The sequence below is a fragment of the Rhineura floridana genome, chromosome 8 (genome assembly GCF_030035675.1).
Source record: "Rhineura floridana isolate rRhiFlo1 chromosome 8, rRhiFlo1.hap2, whole genome shotgun sequence".
NCBI lineage: Eukaryota > Metazoa > Chordata > Lepidosauria > Squamata > Rhineuridae > Rhineura > Rhineura floridana.
Window position 1 is genome coordinate 66,362,266 of NC_084487.1, and position 25,629 is coordinate 66,387,894.

The window sequence follows — 25,629 nt, forward strand, 5'->3', positions numbered from 1 at the left end:
TTTAATAGCTTTTGTTATTCATGCAGTAAGAGATGACAAATTGTAGAATTAATATAAGATACACAATGAAATGGTACCAGCCTGTTCAATCAGATCTCATTTGAATGACAATGGACTGAGAAAATGCAGTTGCTCTTCTTTAATGTGGTCAAGAAAAAAGCTGAAGTTAAAACGTTATGGAAAAAAGTTAAAATCCCCACCACCACCGTAGCATCTCAGTAGCATCGACATGAGTGCTACCTCCTCAAACACACTGTTGCCCCCAGAGCTTTCCTCTAAAACACTATTCATGGATCCCACCTCTGAAGGTGGTGAGATTGTCATCCACATAACAGGGCCTTATCACTAGACCTTAATTCTCTGATATGTTCATAATAGAGGAGATGCCCCTGCAAATAGATATAAGTATGCAAAGTAGATATAAATGTGCAAATAAAATAAATATGCATTAGTTATTATAATAAAAATAAATAAAGCATGTTAATTAATCAATTTATTTTTTGCATAGAAGTTTATCAGACAGAACTCATGGAACCGAGTATAGATAGTGTGATAAACAGGCTTTTAGAGGAAATCTCTGGGGGGAGTGTGTTTGAGGAGTTCTCATTTGTGGAACTCCCTTCTGAGAGAAACCAGCCAGGTCCACATTCTTGGCTCCTTTACAACAGCAGTAAAAATATCTTTATTCTGCCAAGATTTTTAAGCTTGAGTGAGTTGATTTTATTTTATGCTGGCTCCCGAAGGTTTTATCAATATCACTCTGATTATTTTAGGCTGAAATCCTGTACACACTTACCTGATAGTAAATCCCATTGAACTCAGTGAAGCTTAGTTATGAGTGCACATGTATAGGATTGCACTGTTAAGAGATTTTATTATTTTTTAAAAAAATGTTTTTTGCTGTCTTGGAAAAAGGGGTCTATCGAAGCATTAAAACCATCAGTTTTATGAAGAAGAAATTGAACTCAGTCAGATTTAAAAATGTATGAACTGTATGTCAAGCTAATCATGAAGGCATCATTAGTTTATGGCAAAGGTTTGCAAATCATGATTGGATATAACAATGCATAACGGTATCAGGCCAGGATGAGCTGAGCAGTAAATTGTCACTCCCTGACTCTCTTCGCTCACTTGTCTCACCATCCATCCTGTTGCTGCCATCACTATGAAGCCTTGGAGGTTCTGCAGACTCAATCCTCCGCCCTGCCTCATTCTGAGGAAAGGTGAACAAGGGGTCCTTCTTCAGAGTGAGACACTCTGGGTGATGTTAAATGTTTAGCTTGTAGAGGGAAGGGGAGGGAGAGAGACCATGGTTGCTATGCTAATGCAACAAAACAAAAGTAAGCAAAATTGGGGAGAGAGGAAGGGTAAGGACTTCAGTAAAGTGGGAGAGGAGGAGGAGTGCACTAGCCCTATAGTGGGGGCCAAAATATCTGGAAGGCTCCCTATCCCTGCATTACATCATTTCTAATTAATCTGGAGAGGGAATCTCAGACCTTATGTCTGCTATAACAAAACCCCACTGAAGCTGTATTTCAACACCTCAAACATGAATGATGGTGATGAACTTAGGGCAGGTGTGAGGAACCTTTGGTCTTCCAGATGTTCTGAACTACAACTCCCAGCATCCTTGGCCATTGGCTATACTTGCTGGGGCTGATGGGAGCTAGTTCAGCAACATCTGGAGAGCCAAAGACACTTCATACTCAACTTAGGGCTTTTGTTTACACTGGGTTGTGGCACATCCACAGAAATATGCAACCATCCAAATAGCACCAAGCAACCAGATCAGATCTGCACATTTCATAATCCAAAAGCAAAGCAAAGCAAAGGGCAAAGGGTGGTATAGGAAGGAGTAGGGAAGTGGGGGAGGAAGATGTTCTGTATGAAATAGATGTATCTAGTCCTCAAGTTCACAATCTTATATTCAGTGTTATTTAATGAAATAAAACCAAAACCACCCAGGACTCCACAATCAATCACAGAATAGAATCCCCACTAAATCCACAAGCATGCATGTAAACTACTGATAGAGAGTATGTGGCCCTCCAGAAGTTGTTAAACTTCAGTTCCCATCATAACTGGTCATCGGCCATCCTGGCTGCGTCTAATGGGAGTTAGGCTCCAACAACATCAGGCCATACGTTCCCTATCCATGGTAAAAAGGGTGGGAGACTGTATTCCTCTTGACAGGGGTTTTGAAATGCTTTATATATTACCTTTTTATCCTGCTGTTCTTCCAGGATGTTCAGAGCAGTGTCCATCCCCCCCCATTTTTATCTATGCAACAACCCTGTGTGCTGGTTAGGCTAAGAGTGTGGCTTAGTTGGAAAGGCAGATGCACGTATTTCTATTGAATTTTCATTTGGGTTATATGCATCATTTAGAAGCATCATCTCTCTGCACTAATGGATGGGTTATGAATGGGAGACTATATGGAAACTTTAAGAGAAAAACATTTCCAGAATCCCATCATTCAAGATGAACCAATCAATTCACAAATTCATTGAAAAGTTTTTTGCAAAGCTCCGGAGCTTTGCTCTAAAGAGCAAGAAGAAAATAAAATAAAATGAGGAGCCAGATGTAATGATTCCTATTACAGTAATACAATCTAGTGTTTATTAAAAAGAATGCTGGCTCCATTATTAGTTATTTTGAGGGGCAGCGAAGGAGTGGGGCACTGCCAGCTTCTCTGCATATTGGTGGCCTTTGGGAGCACTCATTATAATGAAACACACTGTGGAAATCACTGGTTTGCTTTATGACATCTCTATTTACAAATTTCATTTATATGAAAATGACTTCCTGAGGGAGTAGTGAAAGACATTTTAAACGAGAGAAATATATCTTTATGAACTATCTTTTGAAATCCTCCCTCATTTTACTTAAGAGCTAGAATAAGAAGCTATTGGTAGCTTGCCCATGTTTGGTAGAACTAAGTTACTGAAATGGAAAGCCTTGGTTTACCCTGCAGCCATGCTGATGGGAAAGCAAAGGGGTGGGAGTACAAATACTATAGCCCCTAGCAAAAAGTTGGCAACAGGCTGCCGTTCTGCCTCCATGCCATTGTGCCATGGGAACCCTGGGTGCTTGCTTGATATTCTTCAGTGGCTCTACACTGGTTCGGTACTAACTAGATTTTACAGTCTTCTACATCAAAGGTGGGGAGTCTTTGGCCTCTGGCACAGATCTGTCCTATGTCATATTCCAGTCTGCCCCACAGCCTCTTCTTCTCAACCCCCACCTCCTCTTATCAGCCTAGTGCATTTCCTTGCCTGGTGTGTTGCCACACCTTTTCTCCCCATGCTGGACAGAAACACAGTGGATTACTGGGCCAGATTGGTTTCTTCCTCCTCCAGCAATCTGGTTGGCTTCCATGGTGGCACAGAGAAACAAGTTTCTCTTCCATCCTACCCATCATGGAAGGAAGGAAGGCTGCTTGAGAATCCGCAGAGCAATTTGTCCCTCCCACAACAGCCTGCTGCAAGGAGGGGGAAAGGCAAAAGAAGAGGGGGAACACTTAGGATTGAGTTGCAGAGAGCAAGACAGCCTGGAGAAGGAAAAGGAGTAAGTGGGAGAGGATGGTGAGCTGGACCAACAGGGAGAAAGGCATGGACAAATCATTGGTCAACAGCATCATTCCCATCCCCACCACTATGCCATGTGGGAAATGGGATGCAGTTCTTGGATGCTGAAGATGGAGTCTCAGAATCAAACCACTGGATACAGGTGCATCATCTAGATCAGGGTGATGTTCTGTATGCTATTCTTCCATTTTTGTATTTGCAATTTTCTTTTCTGTTTATTTTTCTGTTATTTAATAATGTTGACTTATTTCTATTGTTTTTCACAATGTTGTAGAGATTGTTTTTATTTTTCTGCTTTCTTGATATTATGATTATTTAAATTGTTTCCAATATGTTTTGAATTGTTATACCTATTGTCCATTTAAGAACATAAGAAGAGCCTACTGGATCAGGCCAACAGCCCATTTAATCCAGCATCATGTTGTCACCGTGACCAACCAGTTGCCCATGGGAAGCCCGCAAGCAAGACCTGAGTGCAAGAGCACCCTCCCCTCCTGCAGCTTCCAGCAACTGGTATTTGGAAGCATACCGCCTCCAGCTATGGAGGCAGAGCATTGCCACTATGACTAGTAACCCCCAGGAGCCTTCTCCTCCATGAATTTGTCTAATCCTCTTTTAAAGCCATCCAAGTTGGTGGCCATCACTATCTCTTATGGGAGCGACTTCCATAGTTTAACTATGTGCTGTGTGAAGAAGTACTTTTTTGGTATGCCATGAATCTTCCAACATTCCACTTCATTGGATGTCCACAAGTTCTAGTGTTATGACAGGAGAAAAACGTTTATCCATTCACTTTCTCCATGCCATGCATAACTGTGTACTCTTCTATCATGTCACCTCTTACTCACTTTTTCTCTAAACTAACAAGCCCCAAATGCTAACCTGACAAACCCCTCATAGGGGAGTCACTCCATCCCCTTGATCATTTTGGTTGCCCTTTTCTGAACCTTTCTGTGTCCACAATATCCTTTTTGAAGTGAGGCGAACAGAACTGTACATGGTATTCCACTTGCAACCACACTATAGATTTATATAACAGCATTGATATTGGCAGTTTTATTTTCAACACCTTTCCTAATGATCCCTAGCATGGAATTTGCCTTTTTTCATATATATGTTGTGAGCCACTTTGGCACAATTTTGTGGAAAAAAGGCATACAAATAAACAGATGATGATGATCCAGTTATCCAAGAAAAACAGTCAAAATGGGTGGGAACCTTGGAGGCATTGTTAGAACTGAGCTCCAGGCAGCTCTTATCCTGTCCTTTCCCCCTTTTCCACCCCAGATCCCTATCCCTACCTACATATATGGCATTGGACTACTCTACTTTTTAAAGCTCTGAAGGAGGATGGCATGCATCAGGTGCAATTTTCCCATCCCCACTGCTACAATACTATTCTTGCCTTCTAACCATGTTAATGTACACATGGAGGGCACAGCAGGGTCATCCCACTAGTCTCACACCTGACGTCCATGCATTCAACAGAAGGTGTGGACAGGGCTCTACACACGAACAATTCTTCAGGTTTTGTCTCTGTGCATGTGATCAGTAACCCTGGTCATGCAAGGTTTCCAGTCACATGGATTAGTCTATGCACATACAGTTGTATGCAGGAAGAACACCATTCACACTCAGCACATGTGTAAGAGACAGCCACTCAACACATGGAGTTTAAGACATGAAGGGCCCAGCTGGCAACAACCCATCCCCTCCTGCATGTGTTGGGTGAATGCAGTTTGAAGGTGAGAGAAAGGCTTATATGATGGGAAACGTTACACTTGCAGAACTTTCCCCACATCTCTTTCTTAAAAGATACAGGAGCCCTGTTTCAGATTTGGAGCTGTTTCAGTTTTGGAGCTGATCTAGTTGCCAAACAAGCAGTCAGACCTGCATGGTCATGCCAAAGTTCATTGCCCAGGCAAAGCTCCAGGCTAAACAGGAAACCTGTATATCACTTCCTATCAGCAACAGCCAATGGATGGAATGAGTATCTCCAATACCCAAGAACCTTTTACTGTTTAAGTATATGCAGCTGTATAAAAAAGCAATGGATTCCCAGTTCTAACGCCCACAGAGCCTGACAGCCAGATCAAAGATAGCAATGTTGATACATGTCACCAATGGAAAAGCAACACAATGTTTTTCACAGTTATTACAGGTATCCTTTGACCTTCAGACTTTATTCTGCAGACTTTTATCTTCAGTTTTATATGGTAGCACTCTAAGACGTGATGAAATATATTCAACATATTGAATTAGGGATGGGCAAGAATACAGCTGAATTAGGATTTAGCTCTGGATTTTTCAATGGTTCACATATTCTCCATCTTTGCAGAGCAATCCTGTTTGCTCTGAACTTCAGCAGCTTTCCCGGACTGGATTCCCCCCACAATACTCCCTTAAATATATTGTTCTTTTATTAATTTTACTCACAGTATAATACAGTATAAATAGAATACTATAACGTGGATGAGACTCTTTAGCCTTGCTTTCTAATCTCTGTAGTGTTAACCTGTTAAAATGATTAAAAGGCAAGGTTAGAGACTAGAGAGTCTTACTCATGTTAAGGACTCTAGGCTTACTGAGGAGGAGGTGGGGGATGAGGAGCGCAGTCAAAGCTGCTTTCCTCCTTTCTTTTCCAAAAGGAAATCAGCCAGTCTCTGCTTGCTAATGTGAAAACTAACGAGCCATAGTCACAGTGGAGGAGGGGGGGGGGCAAAGCCATTTTCCTTTCAAAATATTGATATTCCCTTACAAAATATCAATATTAGTATCAAAGTTTTGGGGAGAAAAAAATCAGGCCAGTAAAAGCAGTAGATAGCAGACAAAGAACGAACTTGAATCAATACTGTCTGTTAGGTCAATGGAATGCTTTCAAAGCAGCACTGGCCAGTGGATCCCATTCCTATACTGAATACAGTGGGACTCACTTCTGAGTAAACATGCAGAAGTTTGTGCACTGAGAGCTACAGCCCATAGATCATCCCACCCCTTTGCAACTGTGAAAGCATATGCTAGCCATGAAAGATAAGAAAGGATTTCAGTGATAGATCTAAAGAGCTCTAGAGTTTAACCTTTTAGATTAGATGCAGTACCGTTTGGCTTTTTAACCTACGTGCACCATAATCAGAATGATGTTGCAACAATGGTGTAATTCTTTTTTTGTTGTTTAATACAGATTTTCAGAAATGATACAATGGAGGAATGAGAGAGAACATAACATAAGAAGAGCCTGCTGGATCAGGGCAGTGGCCCATCTAGTCCAGCATCCTGTTCTCACAGTGGCCAACCAGGTGCCTGGGGGAAGCCCGCAAGCAGGACCTGAGTGCAAGAACACTCTCTCCTCCTGAGGCTTCCGACAACTGGTTTTCAGAAACATACTGCCTCTGACTAGGTAGAGAGAGAGAAGTTCTATCAAAACTACAAGCCCAAGGCTGTAAAATACATTCTGTGTACAGTACTACATTGAGTAAAAGCAGCTCACTGGCAAACCTCGTGCTATACTGATAAAGACCATTTAAGGTTCTTTACAGTTCAGTGGCTCAGTATATAAAAAAACCCCATATAATTTAAATCTTAATTCAAAGCTTTGCTTTCAGCTTTCGCTGTTGAGGACTTGGGAATTTACAATATACTTTTTGCCCACAGTTAATTTTTAACTGCTTTAGCATTTAGTTCAATCTACTTTTCCTCTCCCCTTTTTAATGTCAAATGGAAGGACGATTTTCATTCAAAACTAGAGCAGCTCCACCAGCTCAAGCCATCAGTTCTTGTTGGCCACCAGCAACACAGCCACGGCGGACACAGGAATATCTGACTCTGACATCAATAAGCAAATTTTCAGTGTGAATTTATTCTTATTTGTGGCCACCTCTGTTTGGAAATAGACTTCGATCCTTCTCTCTACAAGGAACCCAATAGACACTAAATTATGTGAGAAGACTCCCAATTATGTAAGCAGACATCATCTGTTGCACAATCTAATACATCCTGTCAGGCATCTTGGCCCTTTTTGCTTCACATTTCACTCTAGCCTCCATTGCTGCCAAAAGATCAGGACAAACACAACTCCTGGGTTCGGCAGAGGCAATTTAACTGGGTGGAATATAAATCTAATCAATCAATCAATTAATTAATAATATTTATGGAGTATTTTAAATTCAAGATCCAATGTTGGACTACCCTGTCCCACCGCCACCACTTAAGTCTCTGATGCCCTGGCCCAAATATGGCCAAAACTGGAATGTGATGGGGGAGGATTGAGAAGCATCTTTGATCAAAAGCCATCCCAGTCCTCTGACTCTCTCTCTCTCTCTCTCTCTCTCTCTCTCTGACACACACACACACACACACACACACACACACACACCTCCAAACTGGTGAAAAATTTAGACACATTCAGGACTGTGTTAAATTTTTCCATTCCCTTTCCCTCTCATTGTTTCCAATAAAAACCCACCCTGGGCTTCTTTTGGGAGGAAGGATGGGATAAAAATGTAATAAATAATATATATATTTTAAAAAAAACAACCACCAGGATATAGAAGAACACAAGAGTGTTCCTCAGCCACCACTTCTGCTGTGCTGACTAGAGCCCAACAGAGATATGGCAGTTGGACTGCCTTTGGATTTAACCCTCCACCAACCACCTTAGGATTGCTGCTTGAATACAGTAATGACAGTAAGCTCCTAATAGCATGTGGACAAGATGATACTGATTTTAGATGTGCTTGTTGGGATTCCAATGATAACAATAATAATACATTTTGGAGTAAGGTGATAAAAATTAATTATGGACCCTACAGTTATTTTTTTAGGAAGAGTAAATCAGATACTACTAAATAATTATTGGAAAATGGTAGGGAACATCTGCCAGCTGCCTGGATATTGGTAGTCAAATACTGGAAAACAGCAAACCATTTCCAAGGGAATTGGGAAAAGATATCTGGCATACAGTATTAATGCACAAAACATAATATTACAAGGAATTGTGGAAAGCTGTAGCAATAATGAAAAAAGACTGAAAAGTTGGCATAAATATATTCAGTATTGGAAGAATACAGTTTAATATAAAAGTATTGGGAATGAAGTATTGGAAGTAATTTTGCTTCCTATCATCATGTTTATGAGTGAAAATTGATGACTAGTGGTAGTATTTGTTGAAGAAATTGTAAAATTGCTTAGCTATATGTGAAATTAATTATAATTTGTTAGTATGAAATATCTGTTTAAAATTGTTTTTAATTTGCAATGATATAATGTTTCCACAAAGAGCCTTTTGATGAACTTTAATTTAATTTATAAAATAGGATATATTTAATCAAATGTGTGTGGTTGGTTTCCTTAAAATAATAATAAAAATCCATATAATTGGATGGTGAATTTCATGAGTTTAAGGCAAAACTGATACTTCTTATATAGCAACAAGTTTTGGTGGAATGTTTGTGTGTGTGTGTGTGTGTGTGTGTGTGTGTGTGTGTGAGAGAGAGAGAGAGAGAGAGAGAGAGAGAGAGAGAGAGAGAGAGAGAGAGAGAGAGAGGTTCTCTGATTCAAAAGGTCAAATAGAAAATGTTAATGAAAACAGTATCCTGTCAAGTTAAATAAAATAAGAAAATAAACAGATTTTGCTTCAGGCAGCATAAATTTGATTTCAAGAACACTCTCAGAAGATTCCAGCTGTTGTTTACTGAAATATAAAATAACATGCTTATTCATCTTTTGCAATGACTATTGTACTCCTTGAAAACAGGACATAGAATCTTTCCTTCCAATCCCAAATCTTTTTTTCGTGTACGTTAACTAATTTGAACAATTACCTGAAATGTAATTATTCTGATTTTACAAAATGGGTTAGCTGGCCCTGTGCATTTGGAATGCCTTAATCATAGACTTAATAAAGGAACACTGAATAATACATCTATACATTAATCTGTTACCACAGAATTATGGATATGTTGATACTGATTGAACAAGCTCATGATCATTATTGTTTTATAGCCTCAGAGTTTAATCTAATTTTAGTGAACACAGAACAGGACTTTTTACATGGTACAGTAATTACAGAATATAACTTAGAGTACATCTTTTGTTCAATATGTGGTTCACATTAATGCAATTATTATTTCTTCCAAAGGATGTTATAATTCATTGGACATGATAGGATGACCAAAGTTTGGAGCCATCCATGGTTTTTAAGGGTGGGGGGAGGAAATAAAATTCCTTCCTACACATAATTTTTGCTTTATATCCTTGATAAAAATAAAGCTCTGAGAATGAAAGAAGTTCTATTGCTATGGTACAGCCACTTTTTCTCGGTATGCCATTGCCATTATTATGAGGTTGCTTACCTTGATTATATCAGTGGGACATATAGGATACTATGTACAGCCTAAGCATCTTAGGATCGTCATGGTCAAAACTTACATCTTGCATTGTACTCAGATGGCTAAATAGGAAGCTGGGGCAGACACTAGAGCAATGAAATTGAATGTAGTTAGCATGTAGGCCAATGATACAATGAAAAAGATGATGGCCTACTATACCCAAACCATTCTACATTGCAGGCAAATATATACTGTTTCTAAAAGCTGGCTGTACAGACAGAGATAGGCTTCTTTAGTCTGCACTTAAAGCTTTATTTGTCTTGTGGTTTCTGTATTTGCTGCCCACTCACTGTGATGCTTCATAAAAGGTTTTCTTAAAAACACACTGAAGACAGTAATTTCCATGCCATTTTTCTGCAGTTTTCTTTTTCTCCCAATGTTTTCATTTTTAAAAAATTGCAATGATTGCAGTCCAATTTTACCCACACAGTACTGCAGGTCAAAATGAACAATTTATTGGAAAACTTTTTGTCTTCTTGATGCTTGCAGTTTTATTTGCTTGGGCAATTGTCATTTGTTTTTGCTACTTCAGCTGTGCTGCAATTACATCCAGTAATTATATCTACAAGCAGTTTGCATAAGTCTATATTTTCAATGTACCACTGGAACATGTAGTTCAAAATAAATATATTATGACCATGGCAGTTTGTTTTCATCTCATTGTACCATGGGGCATCAGGAGAGAGAACAGTTTTCATCCTTGTGCAATTCTATCTGAAGAGATCTTCATTTAGCTTGACTTTAGCATGACAGTTGCAAAAGAAAGACATTCTTAGTGTTTGTCTCATATTGCTGTCACTAGAGTATATAAACTGACATTACTTTTTTCATCCATCTATCTATAAACTCTCACACACTTTCCTGTTAGTAAAGGTGAGCAGAGTGAAACAAATACAGGTAAAGGTGGATACGCAGACTGAAATTCACTTGGCTTTTTGTCTGCTGGATGCTAGAGAGATGTGACCATTATTTTTCTGCGTTATTTTTACTGATCTGCCTACAGTCCTGGTAATGAGACCTTGCTATCTCAGTGTAGATATAGGTCCTCTCCAGATAACCTTTTCATTGCTCATTCCTGACGATTTGTGCTCACAATGCTATTGGGGCGGTCACACAGAATCCTGCAACGGTTTTCGGGCAGCCACGCTGCTTCATTTGTAATCACTGCATATTCTATAACTTCCTGCTGAAATCCTGTCACTTTTAATGCCACAAAAGTTCTGATTTATTTTTGTTTCACTTTTGTTGCTCCTCTGTAAAGCAATAATGTGGTAGCATTGGGGAAGCATTGCAGAACAAACTAAAGCAAAATAATCTACCACTAGTGCACCAGTTGCAGAATACACTCACAATAAAACACCAGTCTGGTGTTTTACCAACAAAAGGTTCATTGTTTGTTCCTGCAACAGCTGATCTTCCGTGACAAGGTAAAGTTCAGGGGCCTCAGCCTGCTAAAGTCGGTCATAACTAAAGCTGCAGTTCTATGCACATTTTCTTGTAAGCTCAATGGAACACAGTAGACCTTCTGAGTAGGTATGCATAGGATTGTTCTGCATGTCTGACTGAAAGCAATAGGATTCAGTTGTGACTAATTTGCTCCACTGGTTTCAATGGAACTTAGTCACAACAAACACCATCTGGATTGGTTTGGGGCTTGCACCAAATGTGTACAATCTAAGCATTCTGGTGTCCCATTAATTTCAATGGGAAAAAGATAAGTATGTGCTTAAATGTCTCCCAATGAAATCAGCGGTTCTGCAAAGAGTTTAACTTTGGCTGGATTGTGACCATAGCTATTTAATGCTATTTTGCCTCTCTCTTCAAACTATGTCAAAGGATTGAGAGTATGGGAAGTCCCAAGTCTATGGTATGTTGGAGACTTCATAATCCCAGGTTCACTGTGGGCTCATCCACATGGCAATTTAGTATGTGTCTGGTGCTACTTGCATTCCCTTGTAATTTGCATGGTTCTCATGACATTGGAGGCAAGGAGAAGCTATAATGCAGTTTTCCCCTTTAAATCCATATTCACACAATCCAATTATAATGCAAAAAGGAAAGGAAAAACCGTCTCAGCTGAGCAGTAGGTGCCTTGTAGGTGCCTTGTAGGTGCCTTGCTTTGATTTTTTTTTAGTGGGTGGGTTCTCTTTTAATACCCCATCACTTGCTCCCTCTCTCTCTGCCACTTGCAAAAGCTGCTGCAGCTGCTACCTACTTTGCCTTTTCACTCATCCCCCCCATTGTCTAGGCTGGGACAACAGAGAAGGGGGCTTTGTCAGTTTCATTTTTTCTTGTCAATTTCACATCAATCCACTCTCCAGGCTTGAGCCTTGAACCAGAGGGAGTAAACATGTAAAATTAGAGAGTGGGGACACTGATCCTTCAGAGAGGACTGGCTACTAGTGTGAATGGAAAATAGCGGATTTGAAGCTACCAAGTGTAGACCTTGCAAATCTATCACAATGGTAAAAGCAGCCTCTTTAGTACGAAGGTATGTTCCTACGTGTAGGTGACTGCAAACCAACCAACCAACCAAAAAAACCCCTGAAAAGTGTGGTAGAAAGAAATAGCTGCGTGTATCCATCTTTAGAGCTGCTTTATCAACTGCTGGCACATGCAGCATATGAAAAATATGAAAATTGAAACCTGCCATGTCTATTTCCCCAGTTTCTTTATTCAAAGACTCCTTATCCTGCTGGTTGATAAAAATCCCTATAGAGGGAAGGGTTAAAAGACTGTACACTTTATAGGCACAAACAGATGACAAGCAAAATGCAAAAATAAAGGTCTATTACACATTTAATATGAACTGTATGCTTAATGATCTGGATAAGACTAAAATCTTACACTACTGTGTACTACTTGAATGATAGGTAATAGCAGACTCTTCTACAGCTAGACTTAAGCATCCCCCTCCGTTATTTTACTAATGCTCCTGAGCCTTTGATTTATTGCAGTTTATGCCATTGCAAAGCCTTATGCCAAATGGAGAAACATTTTGTTCCATCCATCTCTCTGTTAGTGACACAATGTTCCTTCGCAAGTGGCATTAATATAAAGTCATGTTGTTTGTCTCTGTTGGCTTCTTGCATCAAGGCAAATTCCCCCATCTCCCCCTCCCCCAAGGAATTTAATGTTCAGTTAGGATTTTTAAATCAGGTGTCTGTTATCTGTTAAAGCTGCACTCTTACCTGGAAGTAAATCCTATTGATATAAATGGGACTTGATTCTGAGTCAATACTGGGCAGTTAGTATCATCAGGAAGAAACAGAAACATTAACGCCCCTTTTTTATTTATGCTGAGGGAGTTTTGTAATTGGTAATATCATGCTAATAGAACATTTTAGCTCTGTATTTGCACTTTTCAGTGGTATCTACAACAAAACAATCAAGTTTTTACCTGGAACCAACCATGATTCCTCTTTGGAACTCTGGTGGAAGTGCACAGATTTCTTAGGTGAGAGGAAATTCAGCATTGGCTGTTCATTAAACAAAGTATGGGTTAGATTCAGGCCCGGTGCCAGCAGGCAGCCAGGTTGAGCCCTGGCCAAGGGTCCCGGTGGCTCCAAGGGGCCCCTGACGGGGCTCTCTTTAGGGTTGGATGGTGAAGCTCCTGCTCAGCAATCCACGGCTGCAGGATCCCCCACCCCAGATACAGGCGGTGCAGGGCTTAAATAAGCCCACCCTACCTACCTGTCTCATCAGCACACATGCCCCACACACTGTGTGTGCAAGTCTGCCATCACTCAAGATGGTGGTGGGGGCATCCCTAAGGGCTTGACACCCTCCACTGCCATCTTGGGTGATGGCAGGCATGCCCACGTAGCATGCAGAGCAAACACCCTGAAGTGACAGGTAGGTGGAGTGGGCAGGCTTATTTAAACCCCACATCATCTATATCAGGGGGGAGTGTTCAGTCTTACGGCTCTGCGGGCCTGGGGCAGGCTGGTGCCCAACAGCCCAGTCATGCTTGGCACTAGCCCTGGTTAGATCCAAAGGTGCACTTCCTTTGACAGGTTCTTCTGACGAAGGTTTCCTTCATTATATGGGATTAACACAATGTAGGATAATTTCTGAGGAGCTTCCTCAAGTTACAAAAAGCAGGCACAGCCAAGCAGGTCATAGTTAGTCCAAACAGATTTGCAGTTTAACTACCATTCTTTTTGTGATGCTTGTCATGTCTCTCACAAGGCACCTATTCATGTACAGTAAAGGGCATTCCCTAAGCAACAATATGCTAATTATGGATCTCAAGCTGTTGTTACCAAAACCAGGTCTTGCTACACCTCAGAGTAAATTTAGGGGAAAATTCCAAGTTAACGAGAGGACAGTTAATTCCATTGAAGTATGCTATTACTCGTTGTTGTTATATGCCTTCAAATCGATTATGAGTTGTGGTGACCCTATGAATCTTTTTTTGTATATATTCACAGGGTTTTCATGGTAAGAAGTATTCAGAGGTGGTTTACCATTGCCTTCCTCTAAGCCTACTGCACCCGGTATTCCCAGGCGGTCTCCCATCCAAGTACTAATCAGGCCTGACTCTGCTTAGCTTCTGAGATCAAATGAGATTGGGTGTGTTCAGGATAGTATGGCAGTAGACATGCTATTACTCTATTATACCATTTTTTTCTAATATAAATGTGTGCTTCACAAATTTATCAAGCGGTATATTAAATTTGTTAAGTATAAATAAATAAATGGAAGAAAATCCCACTTGGTTTCTTTCATAGTAAATATACATAGGAATTGCATGCTTTCATAGGAACAGTGAAACATTGCTCATTTCCAGTTCTGTGATATTGATGATTTCTTAATTTGTGCTAGACAAGCAGTATGGGTGCTCACAGGATCAGGCTGAAATAACTGGTGAAGTTTCAGGTAGCTGGAAGCAGAGAAGGTGGGCCAGAATTTGGTCATGAAGCCAAAGTCAATGCTGCTACTGCTATGGTTGAAGGTTACAACAGGTGAGATGGAACCAGCCAGGAAAGTGGTCAAAGGAGTGCAATATCTATTGCAGATTCATTCCTTGATCCAGACCAGGATTCCAGAATGTTCTGGGCTAGACATAGCCTGGTTCACCCTAGGAATTACAAAGAATTATGGAAGGAAGAACACTAGCCTGTATATAACTGGGAAAGTACTCTGCAACAAACCTCTTCACTTAACAACCAACGTCTTAGTCCAGGTTTTTATTCCTAAGAGTCCCAGGCCTCTGGACACAACAAGGAGCTTCTATGAAAGGGAAGAGACAGCAGGAACACAAGCAAGTAGTGTAGTACACTTGGAATCTTCCCTCACTTACTAGTTGTCCAGTAAAACTTGGAGCTATATTGTTCCATATTTGTACCATTACCAATGTTCTGATGACTTGTTTTAGAAATGTTTTGTTATTCGTTTTTATATAATGTCAAGTATAATTTAGTTGCCCCTCTTTTTCAGGGGTCGGCAACCTTTGAGGGCCACATTTCCTTGTAGGTAATCTGTTGGGGGGCGCATGTCAATGGTGGGCAGAGCCAGAGATCAAAGTGTTCCATATTAACAAATCTAGAATAATGACCACCCTGCTTCAATTTTCACTCTGGCTACCTTAGATAAGAATTCCCAGTTTTAGAATCCACACTCTGCTTGATGTGGCTACTCTTCACTAAGAAAACAAAGGATATATGTTCCCACACACACAAAGCAAAAGCCTTACCAATTTGTTATTACACAGTTGGGGGAAAACATATTTTTCCCCAAGCTATATACACTGGGCAAAGTAAAAATACACACATTGATTTATTTTTTTCAAATAAAACAGTACCCATTCCAACTGATCTGAAACTACATGAAAGGGGTAAGGAAAAACACTTTAAAAAGCCTGCATAAAATAAGGGGAAACTGAACAGAAAAGAAGGAACTTTTATGAGATGCAAGAATGGGGCAGCTTCAGGAGGCATCAGGGTTTGCATAAAATGAAGAGGTGGCTCCGAGGCTGAAGGTTGCCCATCTGTGCTCTATATAGTTCATTCTCATTGTTACCCATGTCAACCATGAAAGTGATATACTTGAGTTTTGTTTTGTGTTTCCTTTTTTGCTTGTTATACAGCTTTACATTTTTAAAAAATATATTGTACAGAGCTCCTACAGAAATCATACGTAAAACATAAGAAGAGCCTGCTGGATCAGGCCAAAGGCCCATCTAGTCCAGCATCCTGTTCTCACAGTAGTCAACCAGATCCCTTTGGGAAGCCAACAAGAAGGCCCAGGCACAAATGCACTCTACCCACTTGCAGTTCCCAGCAACTTCCCAGGTTGCCTCCAGCTTGACCTCAATAAAACAAACCTTTGTGCAGGACATCATGCCTATCATTTCTCATTCTTTAACCCATCTTTTATTTGAATAACTGGAAGATGGTCAAACAACCCAGTGTTTGTATAAAAACACTAGCGTTAAGTTACCCTAGAGCAGTTTGCAAGATGAACACTTTTGAAGTATGTGCATCTGTCACCTGGTCTCCATTGCTGACTGCTTAATCCAAACAGAATTGCAGAATCATTGTGAAGAGAATAATAAGTATCAGCAACTGTATGACTCAGATACTGAAATGCTTCTCCCAGAGAGAGTTGCCTAGCCACCTATGTACACTGAGTAAAACCCTTATTCTATTTCCCCAAACCTTGTAATCTGCTTTAAAAAAAATCTCAGCAAAATTCATATTCTGCTATTTTAAAATTTCAAATCTTGCTGCCTTTATTCTGCATGTTTTCAAAACAACAACTGGATCTCTGATTTTATATTGCTTTGGCATTTTTTGATGGGTGGGATATAAATCCCTAAAATAAATAGATACACCCCTGCACAAGTTGGATTTCAGTTTTTCAGGTACCATTTCTTCCTACTTGCTGTTTGAAGCAACAATAACTGGGAAAAGATACTGTGTGGACACAATCTAACACAACAATCTGGATAACAGAGAATCATATAAGAAATGTGCCATTATTTATCACAACTGTATATAAAAGCTTCAAGTCTTTCCTTCCGCATCTTGTTCATACAGTCTTACTTTTTAGGTCCATAACAACCCTCTGAGTAGGTCACTCTTGTTCCAGTTTCACAGATGGAAAGATAAATCTTAGTTGCACTCATCCCCTAGGGATTAAAGGGATGAGAGGTCATAGTACACCACTTATCTGCTAAGCCAGAGATATTTTATATATTACATAGTATACAAAATATAAAATAAACAAAGTACCCTGACTGTCTTACTGATGTGTTGACTGTCTCTTCCTATTGTGAATATCACTGTATTTGTAGAAAGATATTATCCTATAATGCTCTAAGAATACTTTGCATTCACATACAACTTCTACAATATTTTTTTGCATTTCCATAATGATTCAACAGTATATGATTGAGTGTTGTATGCCAGAATACAGAGAGAACAAAACAATGATATTCCCAGTACATTGTATTAGAGAGCTTCTATAAAATTTGAGTGCTGTTGTACAATGAAATCTTTAATATTGTTACTTATGCTTTGAGTAATCAGTTTCTTAACAGCTGTCTCTTTAGCAAATTATTTGTTTTGCTGTCATATTCATTTCTGCCCTGTTTATTTCCTATCCTGGCTTTATTGCAAGGCGCAGATCAGCTGTTACCACTTACAAGGCTTTGAAGCCACGTAGAGGATGTAAACTTGAAAAAATAAATAGATCACGATCATTTAATGAAGAAGTGAGACATGAACACTCATGAACAACTCAACAGGGAAAGTAAGCATTTTTCGGTCGTCCAGTTTTCTGTGAATGTACATGACAGACAATAATCCTCTGTTGTAGTGGTCCCCAAACTTTATTTCACATGGACCACTGGAAAATTTCTGAGAACTTTGGTGGACCACAATGATTTCTCCGCCTGTTGTAGAAATTGTAATGTGCTGTGCTAAATGCTGCATGATTTTAAATTGTATTTTTATAGACACACTGTGGACAACTAGAATGAAGCCCGCAGATGACAACAATTGATGAACTCTGTTCTATTGTAATGGGTAATTGACTACAACTTTATGAATATAAGCAAACCTTGTAAGGAACAGACATAAGTTACCATCTGCTTAATAATAATAACAATAAAGAAGAAGAAGAAGAAGAAGTAGTAGTAGTAGTAGTAGTAGTAGTAGTAGTAGTAGTGCTGGAGTGTCCAGACTTAACTGAGTTGGTTCTATTCATTTCATCATATCTGAGACAGCAAAACCCATGGGCCAAACTAGATGTGATATTAAGTATGATGCAAAGGCTTTCTTAAATTAATTGCATAACCTGGGCGGGTAGGGGGGCTGAAAATTAACTGGATCAGAGCAGACCTGAGGAGAAATTCTCCCCTGCTGCAGTTCTGTAAACAAATCCCTCCTCTGACACTAACATTTGCATTGAGGGAAAATTCCCATTGGCACCAATGGGGATTTCCCACGCAAAGCTAATACCAGGTTCAGAAAAGGGATTTTCCTCAGTACTGCAGTTGGGGAGAAAAAGATATAAAACCCCACCATGCCTGCTCTGATTCTACTAAATATCAGTTCTCCCAGCTTATGCAATTTGTGTGTTGCCAAAGGCCCCTTAGTGAGTGAACCTGAGTGTTAAATGCAAAGATACATTTAAGATTTCTACTTTGGCTCCATCTTTAACAGATTTCCTTGTAGCTGAGTTATACAATAAACAGATATAGAATATAGGGTTGCCAGATCAGAAGCATCCCAAACCCTGAGATTTCAGGGGTGGCCCTAGTGATGTCATGGGGCAGGCCCTAGTGATGTCATTCAGCATGCTACATTAAGCATCACCTCAGTTGCTCGGAGCATACCATTCAAACAAACAAAAAATTCTCTGATTGAAAATTAAGACAGAAATCATAGTTAAGAGAGTGTTCCCAGGTCCAGCTGAAATGACAGGATCACTCCTTTTCGCCTACTTAGGGAGCCTGGGTAGGGAACATTTAATCTAGCCTACTTGCTGCTGACAAGAAGGGTTTAGTGCCCTCAGGCCAGGCCAGGCCAGGCCAGGCCAGTCACCAGAATCTTGGCAGCCAGTCAGCCAAAGTCACAGAAATCTCCATGTACTCCAACCTGACTCAGGGCTGCAGTTAGTGCAGAATGCTGTGGCATGATTGCTGACATGAGTGAGACCCTGTCAACACATAATAACTGCTCTGAAATTTGCACTGGTTGCCAACTTGCTACCAGGCCAAGTTTATTTATTATTTATTGAATTTCTTAGTTGCCCATCTGGCTGGCTATCCAGCCACTCTGGGTGACGTACAAAATAGGCATACAAATATAATAGACATTAAAAAACTGAAAACAATAATGATAAAATCTAGCCCACCCAAAAGCCTGCCTGAAGAGCCAGGTCTTCATGGCCCAGCGGAAACTCATTATAGAGGGGGCATGGCAGAGATCATTTGGGAGGGAGTTCCATAGGGTGGGGGCCACAATTGAAAAAGCCCTCTCTCTAGTCCTCACCAATTTGGCTGTTTTGACTGATGAGATAGAGAGAAGGTCTTTTGAGGCTGATCTTGTTGGGAGGCATAACTGATGATGCTGGAGGCGCTCCTTCAGATAGACTGGGCCGAGACCGTATAGGGATTTAAAGGTCAAAACCAACACCTTGAATTGGGCCCGGCAAGCAACTGGTAACCAGTGCAACTCTTTTAGCACTGGAGTTATGTGATCTCACTGGCGGCTGCCTTTAATCAGGCGCGCTGCCGCGTTCTGTACCAGTTGCAGCTTCCGGACTGTTTTCAAGGGTAGCCCCACATAGAGCGCATTACAGTAGTCCAGGTGAGAGGAGACCACGGCATGTACCACCGATGGGAGCAGATGAGCACCCAGAGACCACTAATCAAAAAACAGAATTTCCGGGTGAAAACCAGAGACCTGGCAACCCTACTTCACTAGTAGGTCCCAGTTTACAACAGTCTAAAATTAAATGTTAAAAACAATTAAAACAGATCACAATCACAGGAATAGTATGCAGGAATAGAAATAGACTATGTGCAGATGCACCAGTCAATAGTTTGTTAACAGTATTCTGCACTAGCTGCAATCCCTGGACTATTTTCAAGGGAAGCCTAACATAAAGTATACTACTGTTGTCTGAACACAATGTTAAAAGAATATGCCCCACTCTGGCATATGCTCCTCATACTAATAGCATTTAATACTGTTCTTGCAAATGGCAAACTAATATGGAGATATACTGGTTGTTCAGTTTGTTCGTTCCACATTTTGATGAAAAGGTGACAGGATTTTTTTAAAAATAAAGAAATCATACATTTAGCAGTGGCACACCATGAGAACCCAGTAAAAGGGTTCACTTATTGGGCTTATTGAGCTTATTTACTATGGGCCAATCGTACATTGTAGTGGTGTGGCCATGAACTATGGTTGGATGGAACAGATTTCTCCCTTAGTAATTGCTTCCCTATTCTTAATGCAGAAATACAATAAAAGTTAATAATCAAGATTGTTCACCAGTTTCTAATTAGAAAGCCTACATTGAGTTCAAAATAGTCATATACCTTTTAATTGCCTAGGCACATTAATGTGATGCTTCATGTAATTAAGAAGCACTTTCTTACTTACAATCCAGGGAGCAAAAAGAAGGTATTGGAGGCTCTCCTGACCATTTTCTCATTAGTACATTGATCTTTTGTGTTTTTAGGATTATCATGGGCATTAAAACATAAGTTCTCACCTAGGTTTGAGAAAGGCTGCGTATTTATGATAACAAAGAGAACCTACCATACAATGCAAAAATCGATGGAAAAGGAGAACCCATCTGCTTGCTCTATGCATTTTGTTGCTTTAAAATATGGAGAGGGGGATCTTAACTTTTAAAAAGGTGGTTTATTTCTCAGAATGTATTTAAGCTACAATCCTAACCACAATTACTATGGAATTGGTGGGCCCTGGCTTGGGGTGGTGGTGGAATATACTGGTGAGACTCTGAATAAAAGCCTTTGGTTAGGGGTGGGCATGTGTCTCATTCTGCAGAACACATCTGAAGGGCTGTCTAGTTCAAGAAAGGACAGTTCCAGAAAGGACAGCAGCGGCCCTGAAGTTGCCCACCAACAGTTGTTGTTGATATTATTACTATTACATTTATTTCCTGCCCATCACTAGCAGATCCTAGGGCTGGCCACAACAATTTAAAATCCAGTATTAAAAACAGTTAAAACAAATTAAAGTCACAGGAATAGGGACCATCCTAAAAACACCCATCTGAGGTGTCAAAGGCCAAGGTAAAGAGGTGTGTCTTTAGCATTTGCCAAAAACTGTAGAGTGAAGGTGCTAGACGCACCTCTGTAGGGAGGGAGTTCCACAACTTGCTGCCATAGAGAATGTCCTCTCCTGGGTCTAGGGATGGAAAGTTTGTTTGTTTGTTTTATTAAATTTATATCCCGCCTTTCCTCCCAGAAGGAGCCCAGTTCTGTCAATTTCGGTTCCCTCAGTTTTTCATTTTTCCCAATAAATTCAGTTCTCCACATTTTCTGAACCAATTTGCAATTTTTTTAAAAAAATCATCTTGGAAATTTTCCAGCATTTTAGTGCAAATATCTCCTAATAAACACATTTTTGTAGGCCGGTTTGACTAATGTACACATTTTTGCAAGACATTTCTCATCATGTAACGCATTTTTATGTTATTTTCACTTTTTTATGCACACTTTCCTATAACATATGCATTTTGTGTAAACATTGTTTGGTTGGTGAAATGCATTGCAAAATCTGAATTTGCAAATTTTGGCTACATTTTGGTTCTCATAGTGTTTTGGAAAGTGAGAATTTGATAGATTTGTCCTGAAATGTGAACTGAATCAAATTTCTCACCCATTCCTACCTGGGCCACCAACCCCTCCGTGAACCTCTGAGAGTGGTGGAACAACCAAGAGGAACACCTCTGCTGATCCTAAAAACTGAGAGGGTCTGTAGAGTCCAGTTAGCACCTTAACAACACAGTGAGCAGGCACACAGATCACATGGTTGCAGTCTTCCTCCCTTAAGTGAGATGTGTTGTATTTCTATTTAAAGTAATTATTTCTAAATTTGCATCTATACATGTATTTAACACATGCAACTGTTAGGCAAATCTGTGTCCTCTTTTGTCTCTTTTTCGGTAATGCATAAGTAGTCACCCTATTTGGAGGACCACTGTTTAGAAAGTAAAGTCTCTGAATGCCTCACAGATTTTGCTATATCGTAAAGCAATCCTATTTTTGCTGGGAGTGGAGCTGAGAGCTTCCACCAGTGAAGATGAGCTCTGTCAGTGGGACAGTACCTACATCCTGGGATGTTGGTGGTGGAAAGCTCCTGTGATGTACTGTTGGTGGTAGAAACCCAAATGGGCATTTCAGGATCCAAAAACACTTAATTCTACCAACATCCACCCCCAGAGCCAACAACTACCTCTGCCCTTGAACTGGAATAGCTTATTCTCTCCCAATGGTGTCAATAAGACAGGGAAAGGTTAAAAAAAGTTTAATAGAAGAAGGGAAAAGGGAAAAGCCACTCCTTCATTCTGACCTGGCTGCAGTGGGCTGGCAGAGCATAGGAATTGGTCTTAGCACCATTGTCATGAGCCCCGTAGAATGGGCATGGAGCGATGAGGACAACAAGGAGTCAGACTTGGACTTGGGGGAAGGCACTAGTGATGTGCCTCCAGATGCAGTTGAGCTTGAAGGCTTCTGCACACCACTGACAGTTACCGCCCCTGTAGATCCAGTTACCACTGAAGAAGTGCTTTCCTTTCATGCTCCTTCCTCACTCACTCCACCATCACTGCCACACAGCCCCCTCCTGAGGAGGATGATTTTGCTGAGGTAGTAGCTATCCATTAGCTACCAGGCCAGGTTCAAGGTTCTGGTTTTGGCGTTCAAAGCCCTATACTCCTTGGGACCACAGATAACCTGAAATATCATCTTACCCCCCTTATACACCCAGTCGATCACTACGTCCTGCATCTTATCAGGAGGTCCCTTCTGCACAACATAGGAAGCGGTTCTTTAGTGTTGTGGCACCTACCCTTTGGAATTTCCTCCCCTTAAATATTAGATAGGTACCATCTTTTCAGAGCCTATTGAAGACTTTCCTCTTTCAACAAGCCTTTTAAGTAGAGACCTTATCCTAGTCTGTGTCTCTGTTGGAGTTGCTTTTTAAGATGTTTTCAAATATGTTTTGTTTTAATATATTTTAAAGTGTGTTTTTAATATGCTTTAGAGTGTTTTTAGTGATTTGTTTGCCGCCCTAGGCTCCTTCTGGGGGGAAGGACAGGATATAAATTTAATAAATAGCAACAATAATAGTCCAACCACCCTCACTTCATACATGTAGGCTGTGGCACTGGCAGGCCCAAAGGGTTCCCACTGTTCCTTTGAGGAGAAGTGCACGCATGCGTGTGTGCTCCCTACAGCGACACTTTCTTCACACAAGCAGGGAGCCCGCCCATCCTTACTTAAGGCTGGTAAGGAGGCAGGTCTAATTGCTTTGAAAATGTCTTAGTGCATTGTAGTCATACCTAGCTATTCCTACTATTGATGTTAAATCCTGTGTAATCTGTAAGCTGATTCATGAAGCACTCTGAATGTAAACTTTCTATTAAATCTATGAAAGAAAAGCACACCCATGTGTCTGTGTCCATCTTCAACCAGTTTGGGCAGGGCAATTATAGATTCTCCCTCCCCCCTTCATAAAATTGCTCTCACAAGGACCAAATGTATATATTATTGGCTTCAGGCAAGGTCATAGTTTAGCAATAGAGCATCTGTTGGTATGAAGAAGGTCCCAGGTTCAACCCCAATTTCTCCAGAGAGGGCTGTGAAAAAAAACTTGCCTGAAACTTTGGAGAGCTGCTTTCAGTCAGCTCAGACCAGTGGTCTTCAACCTTTTCAGACCCAGGAGGACTAAAGGGTTCAGGCAAAGCTGAGCTAGATGGACTACTGGTCTGGCTTGGTATAAGACAGCTTCCTACGTAATAATAATAATAATAATAATAATAATAATAATGGTCCATCATCAAAATGTTTCACATGCATTATGTAGCTGTAACCCTTATAAGAACATTGCAAGGTAAGTCAGTATTATTATCTCCCTCAATGTAGATGGGGAGGATGACAGACACTGAAAGTGGCTTTCTTCAGGCCTCATAGAGAGTTCATGTCAGAGGAAAGATTTGAACCAGGGACTTGGTGTTTCATAGCTCCATCTTAGCCACTATCCCACATCTAGCTTTTCTGGTTGTAGAGAGCTTCTGCAAAGTTCTTGTCAGTGTGCCAAACTGGGAGCTACAGAAACTGAAATAAGGATAAGAAGATATATGCAAATCTCCCCCATTGCTCTGCTTATGGACTTTTGTGCAAGAGCTCACATTGTAAACTCTTTAAAGATGCCCAAGTATGGGTTCTGAACATGTATCTCTTCCAATGGTTTCTCCATAGAGCTGGAAAGAACTGACATTCCATTCACTAAAAATGTGTTAGAAAGGAAACCGCTGCCAAATTGCAGGCGCATTCAAAGGGACACATAATAAAAGGAAACAGGGACAGCTGGGCTGACTTTTGTTTTTTGACTCAGAGGCCTATGAAAGAAACAAAAACAAATAGCACCACAAGACACAAACACTCAGAAAAGGTAATGACTTGCCATTTCTAATTTTTTAGCTGAAATAAAACTGTATATAGCCTGCACTGTAACAGCAAAAGAGGTGCAAACTTAATTTCTTTTTATATAACACATTAGGAAAAGCAGAAGATGCATGGATTATTCATGACTCCTGCATAATCTTGAAAGGGGCTTGAATAAAAGAGATGTACTTAAAGGATGGATTATGTTCTATTTTATTGTGCTGTAAATCACTGAAAAGATACCATTCAAGGCAGGTTTAGACCTATGCAGTGCAACTGCAAACTTAGAAAGGAGAGAAAGCAGATAAAAACACAATGGGAGGCTAGCTCAAAAATAATGGCACTCTGCCATTTATTTTATGATAAGCTTGAAATCAAAGCGCTTAAGTAGAAATATGGGAGATTTAAATATATAATTTGCAGAAAGGTGCTGAGAATAATATTAATATTAACATTAACAACAACAATACAGGTGTTGGTTCAGTATGTATGAACAAGCATACTGGTAATGTTGCCATTTTTTTCTTGGTAAGACTTCTGTCCCTTTAATACAGGGATCACCAACCTTGTGCTAACGAAGGCTTTTCTTGATATTTTTATTTCATTTTATCTTGTGAACTGGAAAGTATGTCCTTTGCCCATGGAGGGGCTTTTCTGAATGTGGGGTGGTGGTTACTCAAGTATGCTCTGTGTATGTGTCATGGAGAGAGATGCACTTGGGCAGACAGAGAGAGAGAGAGAGAGAGAGAGAGAGAGAGAAAGAGATGTAGCAGGGATGGTTTTGTTCTCTGATTCCATTCTGTTTTTCCATTCATCAAATGGGCTGCCAATTCCTATACGCTATAAAAAGTATTCCTCTACTTATTGCAACCCCTTCTAGGATGCACACCTTAATGTGATGAGGGGGTTTGAGAGTGTTGAAGCTGAAAGCAATGCCATCAGGAGTCTAGACCAAGAGTCTAGACTCCTGGCAGGGGCATCCATGGCGGAATTG

At 40.3% G+C, this 25,629-nt stretch overlaps 1 protein-coding gene and 1 pseudogene across 4 annotated transcripts in view; both read right to left on the minus strand.

The window, feature by feature from the left end:
- Nucleotides 1–25,629, minus strand: part of SYT1 (synaptotagmin 1) — a 533,241-nt gene that overhangs the window by 225,904 nt on the left and 281,708 nt on the right. The window lies entirely within an intron of this gene.
- LOC133363547 (5S ribosomal RNA) lies at nucleotides 14,458–14,576 on the minus strand (annotated as a pseudogene).